Below are 9,015 nucleotides of genomic sequence, written 5' to 3'. Positions count from 1 at the left end.
TGAGGCGACGGGGAGGAGCGTCGGAGGGGGCGGCTGGGGTGGCAAATCGGGGCGGCGGAGCAGCGGCGGTGCATTTGCAATTCGAGGCGGAGAGAGAAGGAGGAGCGGCGACAGAGGTGGAGGAGGGCCTCTTTGGCCGGAGGAGGAAGCCACGGCCGCTGGCTGCAGCCAATCGCCCTCCGCGGCCGCGTCTGGCTTCGAAATTTTGGCCGGCTGAGATTAGTTCGCCGCCGGGTTACGCCCCCTCTCCCCCCCCCCCCCCCCCCCCCCCCCCCCCCCGCCGGCCGCTTCACGCCTCCATCGCGTGGCTTGGCGTCCCGCTGCTTCTTCGCAGGCGGCTTCAGCGCGACGACGACCGGCCGAGGTGAGGCAAATCCGGGCAGCTACATGGAGGCGGAGACCAAAATTGGGGACCGTGGTTGTGCCGACGGTGGCTACAGCGAGGTGGGTCAGACCAGCGACGGCGAAGGAGGCGACGAGGTCATCGGCATCGGCCATGGCGGTGGCGGGCGGTGGTCGCGCGGAAGCCGGCTGAAGGCTGTTGGGCGGTTAGCGCACGACTGGCGTTCTTATATCTCCTATACGTGAAGATGTAAATTTGCAACACCAGGTGTTGTATGTTACGTCTTCGGAAGATGGAGATGTACATTTTTTTTCATCTCATATCTGTTGGAGAGAGGTTTTTGGACCGTGAAGATGTGAAAGTTAGTTATTTTTGCATCTACATCTTCTATCGGAGATGTATTGAACTGGTTGGTTGGAGTTCCAGCGGGAGCCGTTCCTTGCAGATCCAATGGTGCACGAGGCAAGTTTTCAGATTTTCACCGAATGCTATTTTTCACTGGATTCTTCGGAAAAAAAGGCCACGTCCTTCCTTCACTCTCTTTCCATTCTCAGCCAAGGAAAACAAGTCATCCAATCGCCCACGCGCACCCGCCCCACCAGCCACGACCGACCCGCAAACCCTAGCCGCCTCGACCTCCGCCTCCGCTTCAGCAATGGTCGGCGCCTTTGCGGCTCGACGGCGCTGCTGGATACCCCTCCCGCGCGCTGGCCTGTGCTGCACCGCACAACCGGAAGCCCGGCGGCCGGCAGGACCATGCAGGGGCATGTCGTGGGTCGCCCCGGCCGGCAGAAGCTCACCCCCGCATCCTTGCTCTGCAGCAAATCTCGGTCTCGTCCACACTCGCAGTTACCCCCATCAAAGGATGAACTTTTCCATGTGGTAGCTCATCTTTCCCCAACCCCTCTTTGCCCCCCCCCCACCCCCCTGCGATTTGGGCTGGTGGATCCCCTGGTTATTCTCATCGGACAAATTGCTTCTCCATGTGGATCGTTGCAGACTTTTATTTTCAAAATTGCTTCTTTTATTTGTTTATTATGGGATGTAGTTTGCTTGCTCTACTATTCGTTGTTGTATAAGGGTTGCAATTTTGTTTTTCGCAGGTTGCTCTAACGGGGTTCTCCCCGTCGCTGCGATTGCTGTTAGGTGTGACTCTCCATGAATGCACCGGCAGCATCCTTGGGCCAGCCTCTGGTCAAGAGGAGAGATCCAGATGAACATATGTTAAGGTACATTCTTTCACCAAAGGAATGCCTCTTTATTTCTGTCCGCTTTCTTCTTTATGAAATTCTAACTGAGTTTTTGCGGTTGCCACTGCACTATCATGATGTACAAGTAAATAAACTACTCCCTCCGTCCCAAAATAAGTGTCTTAACTTTGTACTAAAGTTGAGACACTTATTTTGGGACGGAGGGAGAATATATGTAAGTGAACTTGGTCATATATTGCCACCAAGCGACTGCACTAGCATATGCTTTCCGAGATGCGTCATATAGTCTAAATTTTATAAAGAAAGCCATACAATATTATGCTTGAGTTCATGTGTGTGCACACTCAGTTAGTTCTATATCATCTCTTTGATATGAATCATTGCCAGATAAATTCTTTTGTGGCATGAAGTATTATCAATATTAACTACTTAGGGCGTCCAATTGCCATCTTTGCTTAGGTCTCGGCTCTGGGCTTCTGTTTTTATGTACCTTATGATCATTGTTAGGATGCAACTGTGCTGGCATATGCTTGTTGAGTTACATATGATTTCTTTTTTAGAGATGGTCACATGGTCTGGATTTCATGAAGAAATTCGTGGAATATTTTGCTTGGGTTCATGTTGATGTGAATCAAGTTGAAAACTGTGTGCAAGCATAACCGGATATACTAGTGTATAGTTAGCTTTACATGGATACATGTTCCTCATGATTGATGCAGTGTCAACTTAATGTAACATCTTCTATGTGTGCAGGCACAACAGGCTAACGAGAGGCAGTTGATAGATCACTATGGATCAAAGCATCCCAGGGAGAAACCTCCAGGTCCATCAAATGCAGACTGACTGATGCGAAGTGGAAGCGTGAGCTGTAGTTGACTGTTTCTGAGGGTGTTCAATCTGCTCCATACTTGGATGACTCAGCTTCAGCTTTTCCCATTGTAATGTATGCATTTCCGTGTCCACTCAGATTGTTCTATTATCTCTTTGATATGAATTACTTGCAGAGAAATTCTTGCATGGCGTGAAATACAACCATGGGGTGTTCAATTGCCATCTTTGATTAGGCTGGGGATTCTTTTACAGGATGCAGGTTTTGTACCATATGATCATTGAGTTGCATATGAATATATGATTTCCCCTTTTGACATGGGCATGTGCCATGTAGTATAACATTTACAAAGAATGACATGGAAATTGCAAGTAAATGGTTACTCTACCCTATTGCTTCTTTAGGACTGAGACATGGTGATAAGAATCTAGAGATGCGTACTCCTCTGTCACAATAAGATCAAGTCGCCTGTCATATTGTTGATTCTTGTACAGATTAAATTGTGAGCAATTAGGACACATACCCTTCTTCTTGCCATATTGTTGATTCTCTTACAGATCCACCTCCCATGTTGCCGGCAAGGGTCTGTATGCATTAGTGGTTTAGTATGGTGTTCTAAAGAAGACCGCCCCACTTTGTGGCCACTGCAGCTGTTAATAGGGAGGCCACCCATCAGTGTCACTAAATGCTGTGGCAATATCCTCTTCTTTTCTTCACTTCGGGGATGGCCGCAGTTCTACCCCTGACGCCGCTGCACGTAAGCGGGATGTAATTGTCTCGTTGACTCTGCACTGGTGAGTTCTTCCCTATTTCCCTCTTTGATGCTTTGCCTCCTTATGTTTGACATGATCTTCTTTCGGAATTTATCATGGTTTTGGTGGTAGCATGAATGGTTTACTGTTTATAATTTTTATGTTCTCTACCAAGTTTGCATGCTATGATAATTATGGTATAAGGCTACTATAAGTTAAAATGGTGTTTGTCTTAGTTATACGGTGCATTTCGATCCTCACCCGAGGAACAAAGCTGGCAGCCCCTCATGGGTTTATTCAAATCCTTGCAAAATGATTTTTTTTAGCAAAGTCATCTAGAATGTTAATGACATCATATGCTCTAATTCCACTAGGCTGATTCAACGTGAACATTTTGTAATACAGCTATTACTTATTTGATTTTGTTTCTAATACTAGAAATTTGGAGGCCAAGGCAATCAACAAACGATGTATCTAACTACAGGCACTCGATTTCAGATGGTATGTTCTGAATTTAACTTGCATGGTTTACTAATTAGTGCAGATTTTATGCATGCAACTGCAATTTAGTCTGTGGTATAATTTAAATACCTTATGGTTCAGATGCCACTTTTCATTTGAATTCCTTCTGGTTCTGTAATCTTATTATCATTTAGGATAAATTTCTTATGTTTCACCCAATATGTAAATCTCGCTTGGAAATGTCAAAATAGTCTTCACTAATTATCTAACCACATAAACTCTGACCAGAGAAATGAAAACAAAACTCTCCCAGCATCCCCTCTGCATAAAACCAAGCAAATCATCAAGTTGGTCTTTAGCATTTGCATGCTGTTCTGGAACAGAAATTTACGTCGAGAGTAACAGTGTCACCAGAAGTACATGGTCCAGATAATCTATACTGGCAATAGTCAATATATTCACAGTTTCCTTGGGGCATTTTCTTTCTTGAATTGTGGTTCAGTAACTCGAGCATCTCTTTCCTAATTTCCACAGTTTCCTTGGGGCATTTTCTTGCACAACTTGCATTCGATTATATCCTTGTGCTGCAAATCTTGCCAGAAGCCATATTCTGCAGCTTCTCCTTGCAGCTCAGCCATAACCTGCAGAAATTATTATTAGTAGCTAGCATGAGGTGTGACCGTGCAAGCATTGAGCAGAGCAAAATCCAAGGCTGAGCAAGAGCAATTAAATCTGAGTCACAGAGGAAGGCAGAGCAGTATAACATCATAAATTGGAGGAGTGTTGCATGGCTCATATTTTAAAAGTCTGAATCTGTTCCTGGGAACTAGAATAAACAGAAAACCTATGGTTGATATCTACAACCATTTTTACATAACGAAAAATAAGGCAAACTTGCCAGCATCTAAACAGAGACTTATGGCCAACTAGACTTTATGATGTAGGCATGTAGCACTACAAATCTGAGTCAGAGTGCAAGGCAGAGCAGTAGAACATCATAAATTGGAGGAGTGTTGCATAGCTCATATTTTAAAAGTCTGAATCTGTTCCTGGGAACTAGAATAAACAGAAAACCTAGGGTTGATATCTACAACCAGTTTTACAAAACAATAAATAACACAAACTTGCCAACATCTAAACAGAAATTTATGGCATTGCTTGAAGAAAAACATCAGTGTGTAGCCATTAATCAGGCAAGAGAATATGGAGAAGACACTGGCCACTTTGTCCACCTTGGTGCTTATTTCAGTGTAAAGTCAAAATTTTGGAATAAGAGAGATTACCTCCCAACTTCACCTTGTGCAGGACTCTGCGGGCTTAGAATAAACCGATGCAAAACATTGTGTCCTTTGCTGTTAGCAGCTCGAAACATTCCTGGCCACCGCGGGCAGGTCTGCACCATGTGCATACCGAGAATCAAAGGCCTGAGCATGGCCATTCTTTTGTTGACCATTCTGGTTTGTATAATTCTTTCACCTATAAATTCCGCAGTTCCTCCAATACCCAAAACCTGCAATTAAGAGGTGCAAAGATATTATAAAGTGAATAATAGAGCATTCAAACTAAAACAACTTTTTACAAACCTTTATATTGTCTTTGGGGAGGTAACGATAAGGACAGCACTTCTGGGTTGTCCATGTAGTCGTTTTTGTAAAGAACTTTTCATTTTTTGAGGTATTTATGATGCTGACATGAAGCCTCATGGGCATTTGCACTTGTCTTCTCGCCAAGGTGGTATGCAGCAATTTGTCCATTGGCATATCCAAAATAGACCTTTTCAGATGAAGAATCTGCAATAAAACGTTTTGAGAAGATTATACAATATGGATATGCAAAAGATATAGCTCTGAGTGCTGTTTTAACATTTTACACACACCTTGTTGTCCCATGCTTGGGTGCTCATCTTCCTTCTAGCGTAGCAGCTTGGAGAACTAACTTTTGCTTTATTTGAAAACCGCCCATGCCCTTGACCCAGTTTCAGTTCAGGACCAGGGGGCTGCTCTGTAAATAAACTTTCCACCTTCCCATTGACATTCAACATATGAAACAGACCGTCATCCATAGGTACAAAAGAATCCTCAGGAGGAGGTGCACCTTTTCCATGTTTCTTTTTGCAGTGTGTATCCTTTTCCTTTCTAGCAAATGACTCATCACGTGCACGCCATACATCTGGCTCTTGCGCTTTTTCATGACTGAAAATACCATCATTGTAAGCATCTAACTGTAGAATCTTCACCAACTCAAGAACTTTCTCAATAGAGTCCATCCCTGGAAAAGCAATGCCTTGGTCTAACTCTGGGAGCTCCAATCCTTCGCGAAGACAGTGCATGTACTTCATGGCATATTCGCTCAGCTTGTTCCACTTGCGCACGAGCTCATTCATCCATGGAATAAAATAGTCGAGGCGCATAGAATTTGGCTGGGAATGTTCATGTACAGTGCTTGAAAAACTATCTCAAACCTTGGACCTTCTCCCAGATAAACAACAAAAAGACCTACGAACTTGGGGTCTATGCGCTCCCCACCCTCGATGATGGAGGTGAATGCCTTTCTTAGGTAACGCAAACCTGTAAGCGACCCTCCAGGGTCACCATTGCATATATCATAGTGGTTACCTCCAAAGGAAAGGACTGTGTGGTCCGAGCACTCTATGTAGTTCTTCTGGCCACGTTCCGGTTTCAGCTCATGCACCTTACCATCAATGCAGTAGGCTTTCACCCACCAGTATCGACCTTGCTTAATAAATGTGATTGTATCTTTTTTATACTTGACCACTGTGCAACACGTGCCCTTCTCTGGAGTGGTGAAGACGTGTTTTTTTCTGCGGAAGAGTCGAGTCACATCCACTCGGATGCCTTTCTTATAGTTCCACCACCTCGCTGATTGGACATACTTCTTGTAGTTAGCCTGTACCACTTTAGGGGGGCCGCTAATATCCAAAAGCAGCACATCCTAAATATGAATCAGGAATTAAAAAAATAGATCAGTCAATGTACCCTAGCAGGAAAAAGGTGGACAATGAACACTACATCATATATGCTGCTGTATTTTTTGGTTGAGTAATCATATGTGCTGCTGTTACTGTCAAAGAGCAATAGCAATTTGTTGTGGCATAAATTTGCGCAAAGTATTCTCAAGAACTCCATGATTGTTTTTTCGCAGAGAGCGCTGGCTATGTTTGAGTGCCAAGTCTTGTAGTATCAGTGAATGCATTTATAATTTGGAGAGTCGGTGCTTACAACAGTAGTCCCAGGTTGGTTAAATTGTATAGCATGAAGGTTAAGGTTATTTGCATAAAAATAGATTTGTCAATAACCATATGGACTTTTTTTGACAGTACCATATGGATGAGTTTGTCATAATGCCCGACCTTCATTTTAGTGTGTTACAATTCATTCCTCTTTGAGATGCAAAATGTAGAAAGACAACTAATTATGTGCACGATATCCTATACCTATACATTTTGATTTTCTATGCCATGTTAGCATTTGCTTAATCATGAACAATCTTAGTGCATATGTTCCTTTCAGTCGAGACTCCAACTAACCTTTACTTTTGCTTATTATGCTTTTGAATATTAGATAACTTTTACCATTCTACGATATTTGATATGTGTTGGAGTAATCAGTTTAGAAAAAAGTAGGAATTTGGCTTTTACTTCTGCTAATATAATAATCATATTTTTGGTTTGTGGCGAAGACTCCAACTTACTATTTTTTATTTATTTCTGAAAGTGTTTCCTTCTGATTATGTTTGCTGGATAGAACAGATTGTTCAAAGTGGTAACGTTTTCTGTTAGAGTTAATGACCAGTTGGGTCCTTTTTTAAAACTAAGAAAGGTTTAAGACAGGGGCCCCCCTGTCCCCCATTTTATTCAATATTGCTATTAATTTCTTGCAAGAACTTGTAGAGCTATTTCTCAAGGAGAGATTAAAGGGGCAGTGCCTAATTCAGTAGTAGGTCTAGCGATGATTTAACTGAGGCTGGAGAAAAAAATGCTAGAAATCTAAAATCAATTCTGATTCTGTTTGAACATTTAGCTGGTTTAAAAATTACTTCTCGTAAGAGTGATATTTGTTGCTTTGGTGAAGCTGGGAATGATCTAGAAAGATATAAGGAGATTTTTACTTGCAATATTGGATCATTGCCTCTTTAAATATTTAGGGATTTCTGTAAATACTGTTAAATCTAGGAATAATGATTGGAATAAAGCTGAGAATATAACACGGAAATCTAGCAAGGAAATTTTCTAGACTATGGTGGTAAATTGATTCTTACTTGACCCTGTCTGAGTAATATTCCCTTTATGATGTCAATGATTACTTTGCCCATAGAGCCTTCTGAATAATTGAGTTTTTTATGAGAAGGATGTTGTGGCAGGAGGATGACAGTTAGATGGGCTGATGTTTGTCCTAGGTGGCTTGGGGATTGAAGACTTGCAAGTTATGTACTGCCTCTCTATCAAAATATGACATTTTTGCATTTCAATTTGAACTGCAAAAACGTCTTATATTTTGGTATGGAGGGAGTATATCTGTTGATGGATTTGGATTAGAAACTCGAGATGGTTTATTGCAAGAGTTAATTCAAAGAAAACACTGTAACAGGAAGTTGCTGAGTGACATTCGCATTGTTTTTCATGGCTTGGTTAGTTGTAAAGAGTATTTTGTAAGTATTGTACTCCCTCTGTAAACTAATATAAGAGCATTTAGATCACTATTTTAGTATTCTAAACACTCTTATATTAGTTTAGAAAGCAAGATTTTCATGGTTCTGTAAGGACTGTTGTAGTGGCAGTATTTGTATTTGTAAGAAATTTATTGTAACAGGCATGCTAAAGATTTGGATGGAATGTGCGACTCGATCGGTACTATTTTTCCTACAGCATACTTGGAAGTAAATTTGGCCTATTTCATCTGCAGCTCTATTTGTAAGAATTTTTTTGTAACACCCATGGAAATGTTAAAGATGTTGAGTCATTGAATTGTAATTCTTTCTTTTTCTGAAAGGAACATTCTAGCTAGATTGCGAGCAACAAAGTACATAATCACTAATTTTGAGTTATAAGTCGTATGTTCTGGATTCCCTCGTCCCCTTCACTATTTTTGAGTGTATTTGCTGGGTTTTCCTACCGCATCAGCTAAATGAAGCGCCCAGGTTTTCCTAGCCGAAACACATATCGTTTTGGTTGGCCAAAACAAAACAAAACGATAGATTTTAACAGCGTCATTTGATCTTCCTATTGGAAATGGCTAGCGCACAAAGTTTGACAGCTGCCCCAGAACAAGAAACCATGAGAAAAACAGAAAAAAAAAGCAACTAAACTTATCTATCTTGAGTCTGCTGAGAGAGATTATATTGAACAAACAGGAAATAAGCGGTGAATTGTTCCGCTATGATCAAGAAATTAGCAATTAT

At 42.0% G+C, this 9,015-nt stretch overlaps 1 long non-coding RNA gene across 9 annotated transcripts; it reads left to right on the top strand.

The window, feature by feature from the left end:
• Positions 1-875: 875 nt before the first annotated feature.
• LOC125507415 lies at positions 876-8,518 on the top strand. Of its 9 annotated transcripts, none has more exons than XR_007282904.1 (6): positions 876-1,225; positions 1,447-1,572; positions 2,308-3,177; positions 3,574-3,636; positions 4,903-6,850; positions 7,978-8,518. It is a non-coding gene; the product is annotated as an uncharacterized LOC125507415 (long non-coding RNA). The 9 variants fall into 9 exon arrangements; XR_007282906.1 differs by having other exon boundaries at positions 7,965-8,518; XR_007282903.1 differs by having other exon boundaries at positions 879-1,225; positions 6,760-6,850; positions 7,965-8,449.
• Positions 8,519-9,015: the final 497 nt, after the last annotated feature.

This window comes from Triticum urartu, chromosome 5 (assembly GCF_003073215.2).
Source record: "Triticum urartu cultivar G1812 chromosome 5, Tu2.1, whole genome shotgun sequence".
Classification (NCBI taxonomy): Eukaryota; Viridiplantae; Streptophyta; class Magnoliopsida; order Poales; family Poaceae; genus Triticum; species Triticum urartu.
The sequence above is the reverse complement of the archived record's forward strand: the minus strand, read 5'-3'. Positions and strand labels throughout refer to the sequence as shown.